Source organism: Mus caroli, chromosome 8, assembly GCF_900094665.2.
Source record: "Mus caroli chromosome 8, CAROLI_EIJ_v1.1, whole genome shotgun sequence".
NCBI lineage: Eukaryota > Metazoa > Chordata > Mammalia > Rodentia > Muridae > Mus > Mus caroli.
This window is the reverse complement of record NC_034577.1, coordinates 76,505,582-76,518,108: the sequence shown is the minus strand read 5'-3', so window position 1 is coordinate 76,518,108 and position 12,527 is coordinate 76,505,582. Positions and strand designations below refer to the sequence as shown.

Genomic DNA, 12,527 nt, shown 5'->3' with positions numbered 1-12,527 from the left:
AAAAGCCTCGAATTTTGTTTTTACTTTGCTATACTTTTTTAATACTTCTTCAGTTGGTGTAGGTGTGAAAGGATATGGGCTAAGTTGGGACAGCATTGACCCGGCGATTCCACTTAGGAGTTGACAGTAGAAAATGGAATTAGAAAATTCCAAACAGGCATTTGTCTGCAGCCTTCAAGAGTTGCTTCAGGCGAGAGGAGTAAGGTTTGAAGAACAATTGTTAAAAGATTTTTCAGATCAGATAGATTCTTGCTGCCCAAGGTTCAGAGGAGAGAGAACTTTAGATAAAAGAACCTGGAGAAGCTCTGAGAAACACCAAGGTAATAATTTTACCCTCTGCCTCTGGGCACTCATAAAAGATGCTATTGATGAAGAGACCTCCCAGGTATCAGATAGTGCCCAGGGAAAGCTTGAAGAATCTCAGGAAGAATGCCTGCCAGAGAGGACTTTCTCAGAAAAGCACCCTCTCAACCCTAAATTAGAAAGGTATAAAGAGGGCTGGAGAGATGGCTCAGTGGTTAAGAGCACCAACTGTTCTTCTGAAGGTCCTGAGTTCAAATCCCAGCAGCCACATGGTGGCTCACAACCATCCGTAATAAAATCTGATGTCCTCTTCTGGTGCATCTGAAGACAGCTACAGTGTATTTAGATATAATAATAAATAAATCTTTAAAAAAGAAAAGAAAAAAAAAGAAAGGTATAGAGATACCAATGGTGAGTTAACATTAGACAAAGAAGCTCATTCAGAAAAAGGAGCCACCAAGACGAGGACTGGCCTCTTTGTGAACCTTCTGCTCTACCTATGGCCTCTACTGTAGAAGATACTACTCAAATGGACATGCAACTAAGTAAATTAAAGTTTGAAATTAAGTTGTAGAAATTGACTAACGAGCTATAGGAGCTATAAAAAAAAATGTCAAATACAGGGAAGAACAGCTAGTCTGAGATATACCAATCACTCTGCTAGAAAAAGCTGTGAGTCAGGTTCATGGGAAAGGGCAAGATACATCTGACGTGCTATCTTTCCCTGTAGTTGAGATCATTGACCAGCAGAACAATAGAGTCAGACTTTGGAGTTCAAGGTGATAAAGGAGTTAATAACAGCTGTGGCACAGTGTAGTCCTACAGCTCCTTTTACACAAGCACTATTGGATACTATAATGGAGTCACATTTAACCCCCCAAGATTGAAAGACTCTAAGTAAGCCTACTTTGTCAGGAGATTGGAGTTCTGAATGGCAAGAAGCCAGTAAGAAAACTGCCACTTTGAATGCTCAGACAGGTAACCCAGATTGGGAAAATAACATGCTTTTAGGAGAAGGTCAACTTGAAGGCAATGCTAATTAGATTGGGTTTCCTGTTGGAGTGTATGCACAGGTTGCAATGGCTGCCCGCAGCGCTTGGAATCAATTACCGACTAATGAAATTTAACCAGTATTCGGCAGGCCCCTGGTGAGCTTTTCCAGGACTTTGTGGATAGGCAGTTAAAAGCAGCTAGTAAAATCCTTGGAGATTCTCAAATGGGAAATCCTTTCATTACGCAATTGGTTTATGAGAACGCTAACACAGCCTGTTTTGCAGCTATTCGGCCGCACAAAGGACAGACATACTTAGCAGGTATATTCGTCTTTGTGCAGATTAGGTCTTCATATAATCAGGGCTTGGCCTTGGCCGCTGCTTTACAAGGAACCACTGTACAAGCAATGCTTGCACAGAAATGAGGGAATAAAGCATGTTTTAAGTGTGGAAGTTTGGGTCATTTTAAAAATGACTGTCCTAGGAATAGAGGTGCTGAGAGCGGGCAATCAGGCTATGCTCCAGGGGTTTGTCCTTGATGCAGGAAGGGTAACCACTGGGCCAGAGGCTGTAAATCTAAGACAGATATTCAGGGTCGTCCCATGTCAGGAAGCAAGAAGAGGAGCCAGCCCACAGCAAGCAGCTTATGGGACCATGAAGCTGCGGCTCTGCCAAGGAAATCTACTTTTGAACTTATCAGGGCAACCCCAGGAAGTGCAGGATTGGACCTCAGGTCCACCACCCATGCAGTATTAACCCCAGAAATGGGAGTTCAAACTCTGCCTACAGGAGTTTTTGTACCTTTACCTACAGAAACTTGGGGATTTCTTTTAGGATGAAGAGTTCTATTGTAAAAGGTCTGCAGATTTATCCAGGTGTTATAGATAATTACTATGAGGGAGAAATTAAAATTATGGCTGCTCCCCCTCATGTTATTATAACTGTACCTGCTAATCAAAGAATTGCTTAACTTATATTAGTTGAGCATCCACTATCATCCAGATTTGTTAAGAATGAGAGAGGGCAGAGTGGCTTTGGTTCCTCTGATGTGTATTGGGTTCAATCTATTACTAGTCAGAGACCTAACCTTAAATTAATAATTGAAGGGAAAAGCTTTGAAGGATTAATAGATACTGGAGCTGATGTAACAATTATTAAGGGACAAGATTGGCCTTCAACTTGGCCTTTGTCTGATACACTTCTCACATCCAAGGAATTGGTTATGCCAATAACCCAAAACAAAGCTCTAAATTGCTAACATGGAAAGAGGAGGAAGGCAATTCAGGACAAATTCAGTCGTATGTTATGTCAAATTTGCCTGTTATCCTCTAAGGAAGAAATCTCTTGTCACAGATGGGCCTTATAATGTGTAGTCCTAATGAGGCAGTGACTAAGCAGATGCTAAGACAAGAATTTTTGCCTGGTCAGGGGCTAAGGAAGGAAGAACAAAGTATTAAGACTTTTGAAGTTCCCAAGCCTCATTCTAACACAAGAGACTTGGGATATTTTCCGTAATGGCCACTATCTTGTCTGCATCCCATACTAATAAAATTCAATGGCTTAATAATATTCCGGTGTGGGTTGACCAGTGGTCTTTATCTAAAGAAAAGATAGAAGCCGCCTCTTCGCTAGTGCAGGAGCAATTAGAGGCAGGGCATTTAATAGAATCTCAGTCTCCTTGGAATACTCCAATATTTGTTATCAAGAAAAAAATTCAGTAAATGGAGATTGTTACAAGATCTAAGAAAGGTTAATGAAACCATGGTACCTATGGGAGCTTTACAACCTGGGCTTCCGTCTCTGGTAACCATTCCTAAAGGATATAAAATTGTGGTAGATCTGAAGGATTGTTTCTTTACCATCCCTTTGCATCCTAAGGATTGTGAAAGATTTGCTTTTAGTGTTCCTTCTATTAATTTTAAGGAACCTATGAAAAGATATCAATGGACAATTCTCCCCTAGGGCATGGCTAATAGTCCTGCCTTATGTCAAAAGTTTGTGGCACAAGCCGTTCAGCCTATAAGACAGCAATGGCCAAGGATATACATCATGCATTACACAGATGATGTCTTGTTAATGGGAAAAGATCCTCAGGACCTGCTTTTATGGTATAGAGATTTACAACAGGCCTTAGCTGATAAAGGACTACAGATAGCTCCTGAGAAGGTACAGACTCAGGATCCTCATAATTATTTGGGTAAAGACTTACAGATCAAGCTGTTTTTCTCCAGAAGATAGTTATTCACAGGGACAGCTTAAAAACTTTAAATGATTTTCAAAAACTGTTAGGTGATATCAATAGGCTTCGCCCCTATTTAAAGTTTACTACAGGGGANTTGAAACCTTTATTTGATATTCTTAAGGGAGTCCTGATCCTACCTCCCCTAGATCTTTAAGCTCAGAAGGATTGCTGGCCTTACAACAAGTAGAAAGAGCTATTGAAAAACAATTTGTTACTTATATAGATTACTCTTTGCCTTTACATCTGCTGATTTTTAATACAACTCATACACCTGGGATTTTGTGATTAAAGCTCCTTTTATGTTGATACACTCAAGGATATCTCCTAAACGTAATATCCTGCCATATTATGAGGCAGTAACCCATATGATATACTTGGAAGAAAACAAGGACTGATTTATTTTGGCAAAGAACCAGACATCATTACTCAGCCTTTTAATGTAGACCAAAATACTTAATTAAAGCAGCATAGTACATATTGTTGCTTGTTCAAAAGGATTTAAAGGCACTATAGATAATCATTACCCTCAAGATAAGTTTATAAAATTTTTAAATGTACACAAGATTATAGTTCCTAATATGACATCTTTACAGCCTCTGCATAATGCTCTTTTGATTTTTACTGACAGCGCCTCTAAAGGGCGAGCAGAGTATCTCATAAATAATCAACAATCATAGAGAGTGCTGGGCTCTCTGCTCGCTAGCAGAACTGACTGTAGTACTGAATGATTTTCAGTCTGTAAATGATACCTTTAATCTTTTTTACTGACAGTCTATATGTGGCTAAGGCTGTTCCTCTATCGGGAACTTGTTGTACATTTCATTTCAATACACCAGCCAGATCTCTATTTTCACAACTACAAAACATCATTCTTACCAGAAAAAAAAATCCCTTTTATATTGGTCATATATGAGCTCATTCTGATCTTATGATTATAGGCTTAAGCCTATAACCATTAGAGTATCCAAGGCAATTTCTGAAAAGGCCAATTTTTAACTGAAGACCAGGAATGCATGCTCTTCTTAATTGTCCTAATGATTTAGAGGCAGTTTTTACAGCATTGAATTGCAGGGGCGTAACATCTTTTAGAGAAATTATTAGGCCTACTCAAAGCTTTTTGAATTTCATCTAACACTTGCAAGCCTCTATCTGGTTACCAAGATTCTGAAACATTAACCGAAAGCATAACAAATGAAGGCTGATTAAATACCATAACAGAAAGTACTTGTAAAATGTTAGATACATAATTTGTCAAATTACAGTCATAGCAAGTTACATTGAATCTAAAACCATACAGAGTGATGTTAATTTTCCCTACCAACAATTCATATAGTGGGGTAACACAGGCAAGTACATTTACCCATGATATCAATCTGAACCCATACAATTACTAATAGCACAATTGTCACAGGTTAAACGAGTCTCCAAACATAGAAATATTCATTTGCCCAACCATCAACACATGAAGCAAAGATGCATAAGCCATTATAAAATCTAACAGGAGACATGGAGTTGTTCGCAGAGTGTATGCCCAGTGTATGACCTAGCATTTCAGCCTGTAGAGTGGGTCGATGGATGCTGAATCTCTCTCCTGCATCTGCTTCCTGCTGACATTAGGATGTTGCAAAGGGTCCCAGGAAGGCTTAAATGCTAGGCGAAGTCTGGGCAATAGGGCATTTATCAAAAGCATCTGATTAACTAATCCAGGTGAAAGACAAGGAGAAATCACATTGGCTGAGCTGGTTAAGATCAGCCTTCAGCAAGTTCAGCACTGAGCAGCTCCACAGCTGATCCCTGAATGGAGTCTGTCAGCCCAGTGGAAATCTGCTGGGACAAATATAGGCTAGAAACGTAAATTAAAAGTGTCAGCTGGGTGGTGGTGGCGCACACCTTTAATCCCAGCACTTGGAAGGCGGAGGCAGGCGGATTTCTGAGCTCGAGGCCAGCCTGGTCTACAAAGTGAGTTCCAGGACAGCCAGGGCTATACAGAGAAACCCTGTCTTGGAAAACAAAAAAAGAAAGAAATTAAAAGTGTCTAGCAATTGTCAAAGGTAAAAAATTCCCAAGAGCAAGGGAAAACCCATTTCAAGAACAGGCAGGTATCCTTACCTAGAGCTCATCTGATCTGTGTGGCAGGCAGGCCCAAGTCTTAGGACTCTGATTCCCTGAAGCTTATGTGAACTTTAGTTTACAAAAGGATATACATTAGCATTTAGTGTTATATTGAAATCCATAGTTTAGAAATTTAGTTAACGCTGTCTGTTATAAAAGCTACAGGTTTGTAGCTATAGATATACAGATTGAACAGAGATGTTTTTAGTATGATATGAAGCATCTTTAAGTGTATATTCAGAAAACAACCAAAGGGAAATTAAAATCTTGAGCTTTTGACTGAAGTGTAAACTGCCAATGTTCCATTAACTTGGCAGAACTCCACTGATCAATGTGAAAATTCAGAACTTTGAAGTCACAATAGCATGTAAGAGAAACAACATGAAACACCTCCCGTTTCTTCCCACCATTTTTTATAATATATATATATATATGATTTTCTTTTTTTAATATTTATTTATTATATGTAAATACACTGTAGCTGTCTTCAGACACACCAGAAGAGAGCATCAGGTCTCATTACGGATGGTTGTGAGCCACCATGTGGTTTCTGGGATTTGAACTCAGGACCTTTGGAAGAGCAGTCGGTGCTCTTAACCACTGAGCCATCTCACCAGCCCCCTATATCTGATTTTCTTAGAGCTCCATTGACTCATTCCATAATTCCCTGTCCTTGAGGACCTGTGAAAATATGTATTTTATTTAGATTATAGTTAATATTTTATAGATTGTATTCATATTTAATTCATATTTTAACATATAATTTTCATTTAAAGTATTCCTTTAATATTTAATTATATGATTTTTATACATATATGTATATCTGTATATAATGTATACTTAATATATATATAAATCATATTCAGTGTTATAATTTATATTAAATACACATACTCTTCATCATGTATAATTTATATTTAATATGTACAGTTTTTCATCTAAAGTGTATAATTAATATTTAATCCATATGACTTTTATTTACTGTATATAATATATATTAGCATATATAAATTATATTCCATGTATATAATTTATATTTAACTCATATAATATATGCTAGTTTATATAATCTGAATTTGAAGCCACCCATGTGAATTCAGCTATCCTAACTGCTTACTCATGCCAGACCTGTAAGTCTGCAGTGCTGTCCTCTAGGTTCCTCTGGAGAAGGGAGGGGTCGGAGCGAGCTCCAGCTGCCCGCTGCTCAGGCCTCAGTGTCTCTTCATCAAGAAAGCATGAATTATACTCATTAACTACCTTAAAACAAGTCTCTAAAGCTATGAGCATGACCCCAATTAGGGAGAGTTATACTTTTTGTATCATAATTACTGTATGATTCATTAGTTGCAGTGGTAAGCTCTGCTTGCATTTGTTGTAATATGTGATTATATGAGAGTCCTGAGATAATACAAGGCTTTGCAGTGCCAGAGAAAGAATCTTTGGCAGTCCAATGTAAGACAGTAGGCTTGTTTGTTTGTTTGCTTGTTTGGGGGGATTTAGCTTTGGGTTTTTTTTGGGGGGGTGGCTTTTTGAGACAGGATTTTTCTGTGTAGCCGTGGCTGTCCTGGAACTCACTCTATAGATCAAGTTGGGCTCCAATTCACAGATCTACCTGCTTCTACCTCCCAAATTCTGAGATTAAAGGTGTGCACCTCTACCACTAGGCCTACATTAGTACTTTTTAAAGAATTCTGTTGGCCTCCAATACTGTGTGAAGGCAGTCCTCTCGACATTGGCCAGTGTGGAGCCATTGTTCTTGACTGACAACTGAATAATCTGCCCCAGTGTCTACTACAATGCCTCTAAAGAGATAGTTTTCAATGTATAAGGTCAACATAAGACATCTATCCTTGCCGGGCGTGGTGGCGCACGCCTTTAATCCTAGCACCTGGGAGGCAGAGGCAGGCGGATTTCTGAGTTCGAGGCCAGCCTGGTCTACAAAGTGAGTTCCAGGACAGCCAGGGCTACACAGAGAAACCCTGTCTCAAAAAAAAAAAAAACAAAAACAAAAAACAAAAAACAAAAAAAATAAGACATCTATCCTCTGATAATGACCTTGTCCATAAAGCTAAAATATTTAATTCCATTATACTCAATCCTGTTTCTCCTCCTGAATGACTGAATTTTTCCTTAAGCCTGATTTATTTTGTGTTGTCTGGATCAATTTCCACTTATGATCTGAGGCTAGGGGTTGCCCACTTGGGAGTTTAAAGGCTTATCATCCTTGTCATACTTGTGGAGACACTCTTTAGCCCAATGATTTCCTTTTTTTTACATTGTGGGCAAACATGAGGAGCTAGATTACTAGAGTTTTTTGCATTCATTTTTCCAGTGTTCTCTGTTTCCACATTCAAAGCAAGGTCCTCTTTGAAAAGTTTGCTACATATGAAAATGGCTGCTACAGTGACCACTGCAGAGAGGAGCTGCCAATATCTTGAGTGCTGTTACCCAACTACAAAACCCACCATGGCTAACTGGTGCTGTGGCAGCTGTACTGTGTTTGGTGGCTCCATCACATGCTAGCTGTCTGATCAGGATATCTGCAGCTTCATGAGTTATTGGCTGTTGTACTGCCCTTTTAATGTGAGCAGGAAATTCTGGCCAAGGCTCATTACCTTTCTGGCTTGAAGTGGCCCAAAGGAGTCACATTTTCTCCCTGATCAGGAGTTCTCCAGGCTTGCACTACAGAAAAGCGCATTTGATCAAAGTAATAAAAGAAACCATTCATTGGTACCAGAGTGTCACTAAATTGCCCCACTCCCTGAAGCATGTCCAAATTAATAGGCACATTATTGTTCTGGTTTCTTTCTGCAGTTCATCACATTAATCATAATATTTTGCTTTCCATGTTAAATATTGTTTGGAAGCTAAGGAAGCTTTGCATATTTGCTTATAGTCCCCAAAGAGTAATCATGTCATCTTAGTTAGGGTTTTATTGCTGTGAAGAGACACCATGAACACAGCAACTCTTATAAAGCAAGACAGTTAGTCAGGACTTGCTTACAGGTCAAAAGTTAAGCATAATATCATCACGGCTGGGCGCATGGAGGCAGCAGGCAGACATGGTGCTAGAGAGGAGCTAAGAGCTCTCCATCTGGATCATCAGGCAGCAGGAAGACAGAGATAGACATTAGACCTGGCTTGAGCATTTGAAACCTCAAAGCCCACTCCAGGGACACACTTCAGACCCTCTAGGGTCTTTGCTTCAGGAACTGCCTTGAGTTCCAGCCTTGACTTCCCTTGATGACAGACTGTCACTTGTAATAGAAAAAAAAAAAAAAAAAAAAAAGACCTTTACTCCCCAGTTTGTTTTTGCCCAGCTTGTTGTTTTGTTTTCCCACAGCAACAGACACACTAAGCTAGGCCAGAGTACAAATCCAGCTGCACCTTCTGTAAGATGCTGTTTGTGTGTGCATCCACAGTGAAGACTGAAGCATCATGTTCTGTTCCCAAGGCATAGTGTACTTGGGTTGAAGAGAAATCTGTCATTGCAGGGATCGGGGTCATTTGAGGATGTAACTGTGGACTTCATATGGTAGGAGCAGCAGGAGCTAGATGCTGCTCAGAGGACCCTCCACAAGGAGGTGATGCTGGAGACCTTGTGTTCTTGGGTGAGACTAACTCCCCTCTAAATCTACTTAGCAACTCCCTTCTGCTTGGTTGATAAGTAGAGGATAATGGCTGACTTTTGGTAGTAACTTGATAGACATGTTTAGACACACTGCCATGCACATTTATGTAGGACAGTGTGTCTTTGGGGTACACTTAGAGATGAATAGGGATCAGATGATGGGAGTTGGTGAGTGCCAGCTCAGACATTCTTCATATGTGGAACATTTAAAATTTCTCTGACAGCTATTTTGAAATATTCAGGTATTTTGCAACCATAAATTCCTGGCTAAGCTATTGAGCATTCTTCCCAAGTGCACCCCTGTGGCTCTTCCATCTCTTGTATCTTTTCTACTACACTCTAATATCCAGAATTTTATACCTTTGAGGTAGGTTATAGCTTGCAAGCATGATGAGAATGCACTGGGTTTTGTTCTGTATCTGTCACATTTTACTTATGTCTTCTGACATTGCTGAGGAGACAGAATTAAAAAGTTCCATGTACTTTCAGACATTTTGAGGAATAAACCAAATGTTGTCTTCGTTAGGGTTTCTATTGCTGTGAAGAGACACCATGACCCCAGCAGCTCTTGTAAAGGAAAACACTTCATTGGGTCTGGCTTACAGTTGGGAAGTTTAGTCTATTATCATCGTGGTTTGAAGAGTGGCAGAGTGCAGGCAAACAGGATGCTAAAGAAGGAGCTGAGAGTTCTGCATTTTGATCTGCAGGCAACAGGAAGAGACTATGTGCCACGTTGTGCATAACTTGAACATAAGAGACCTTAAAACCCACCCCAATGACACATTTCCCCCCCCAACAAGGTCAAACTTAATCCAACAAGGTCAATGCTCCTAATAGTGCCACTTTTTTATGGACCAATCATTCACACACATGAGCCTGTGGGGGCCAGACCTATTCTAAACACCATGAATGTGTTTCCTGCAGGAGAGAGCAAAGATGAATCAAGCAGCTCCCACTGAAAACTCTGAGCCCTAAGCCAGTGTTTGTCTTTATGCCACAGGAGGATGCGCAGAAGCATTTCCTCATTGGGATCTGTTGAGCGATAGTGTTAGACCTGTGAGGGAATGCTCCCAACCCTTTATCCTTAAAGGAGACCTAGACATCTGCTTCTTCTCTTCTTCTCTTTACCGTGGCTGTGGGCTAAGGCCTCCTGCAGCTCAGCATCATGGCTGCAGGCTCTAACATGACTACCATTTCAGACTATTGTATCATTAAACTTCCCTCAAGCTGTATCCACGTCACTGTTGTTTATATACTCCACATTCTTTTCCTGGTTCCTCTATGATGGCTCCCTCCTTGCTTATGTATCCTGGGCTTTATGAACGGTGCCTCAGTGATGAGGGCAGTACAGCTTTCTCTGCAAAATGTTTCTTTAAAATAAATCAATAAATGGACACCTACTCAACAGTAGGAGAGTAATACTCAGGAGAATTCGTTATATTTAGTCATATTTAGTTTTGTCTGTATGAAGCAGGTCTCCTGTATGCCACACTGATTTTATATTTCTTATATAGCACAGTTTGAATTTCTGATCTAGGAACCTGGGCATGTGAGGCCACTGCTGGTTAACTCAGTTCTTTGGTATTGAAATCAGAGCTTCTTGAAAACTAGACAAGTGTCCTGCCACCTGAGCTACATCTCCAGTCCCTGAATCTATTTTCTATAGGAAACACCAAGCTACCTTTCTATTTCTGCTAATTAGTAATTTAATCACCAGTTTCTGAAGCTTCCAGTTGACCTCATGCTTTACCGAGGACTCAGGACGTCCTCTTCACCGGGGACTTCGCATTATCCTTGCCTGTGTCCACTTTTGCAGTCATCCTAATACCCATATGCTGGGCCACAGTTGAGAACTCCTGGAAAAGCTATGGCTGATTCTTTGTCAGGCCACTCACCTTACTCATGGTGTCCTAAGTAACATTTAACTTCTTACCAACTTCATCTTTTGTCTCCTGTTCTCATCTGCTAATTAAAATTTTAAAAGTAATTATGTTGTATGATGTACTGTGCAGTAGTGCCACTGGACAGTAATATTCCAGAGAATGAAGGACATGAGTTTAAAACTAACAAATTTGAATGCGCCCACCACAGTCCAGTTCAAAACTGGTCTTGTCGTTTGTCTTCAGGGGACTTAACTTAGCATTTTGTCACTGTTTCTGTCTGATGTCCAATTTATAGGGCACTGCACAACCAAACCTGAGCTGAACTTCAAGTTAGAGCATGGATTTGGGCCTTAGAGTAAAGCAGAAGCCTCCTTCTGGAACTTTCCAGGTCTGTGAAGGTACACTGGGCAAAGGAGGCCAGGCAGGCAGACAAGAGTTTGCTGGGTACTGGTCCTGGTGTGCTGCTTTCCCGTTAATGCAGACTCAGTCCTGAAGACAGCTGAGCGTGTGAGTCAGACACACGGCTCTGGCAAGCCTGATGGGGTTCTCCTCCCTTTCAAGCCATCTTGCTGTTTTCATTGAAGTGTGTGTGTGTGTGTCTATAGGAACCAAAAGAGGACATCTGATTCCCTTAATTTGAATTACATGTGGCTATGAGCCACTTTATGTGGGTACTGGGAACTGAACTGAACTGAACTGAACTGAACTGAACAAGTGTAAAAGAGCCATATGCACTCTTGACTGCTGAGTTCTCTCTCCAGCCCCAACATAGCTACCTAGTCTTATCAGCTCCCCCTGGGGTCCTCTTCTCTCAGCTTTCTGGACCTAGAATCACAGGTGTTTCATCTAGCCCCCTTGGGTTATGGGAAGCTGTACTCCAGTTCTCATGCATGTATGGCCAGCACTTAATTATTCCACTGAGCCATTTCCCCAGCCAGAATTATATGAATTCATTTAACAATGACTTGTCAGACATGGTAGTTCACACCTCTAATCCAAGCATTTGGAAGACAGAAGCAGCTGATTCTCCATGAATTCAAAGCCAGCCTGGTCTACATAGTGAGTTACAGGACAGTCAGTACCCCATAGAAAGACCCTGTCTCAAAAAAACAAACAAAAGATTAAATTGTCCTAGCAAATATCGCCATGACATTTACATGAGGATACTAAGGCACTGTCTTAGTCAGGGTTTCTATTCCTGGACAAAACATCATGACCAAGAAGCAAGTTGGGGAGGAAAGGGTTTATTCGGCTTACACTTCCATACTGCTGTCCATCACCAAAAGAAGTCAGGACTGGAACTCAAGCAGGTCAGAAAGCAGGAGCTGATGCAGAGGCCATGGAGGGATGTTCTTTACTGGCTT

At 40.5% G+C, this 12,527-nt stretch overlaps 1 long non-coding RNA gene across 3 annotated transcripts in view; it reads left to right on the top strand.

The window, feature by feature from the left end:
* LOC110300457 overlaps positions 1-12,527 on the top strand; it is a 47,596-nt gene that overhangs the window by 30,202 nt on the left and 4,867 nt on the right. For 2 of the 3 annotated variants that reach the window (XR_002378572.1, XR_002378571.1), the window contains exon 3: positions 11,459-11,551. The exons of the other annotated variant lie outside the window; for it this stretch is intronic. This is a non-coding gene — a long non-coding RNA (uncharacterized LOC110300457). The remainder of the gene's footprint in view (positions 1-11,458; positions 11,552-12,527) is intronic. 3 annotated transcript variants of the gene reach the window in all.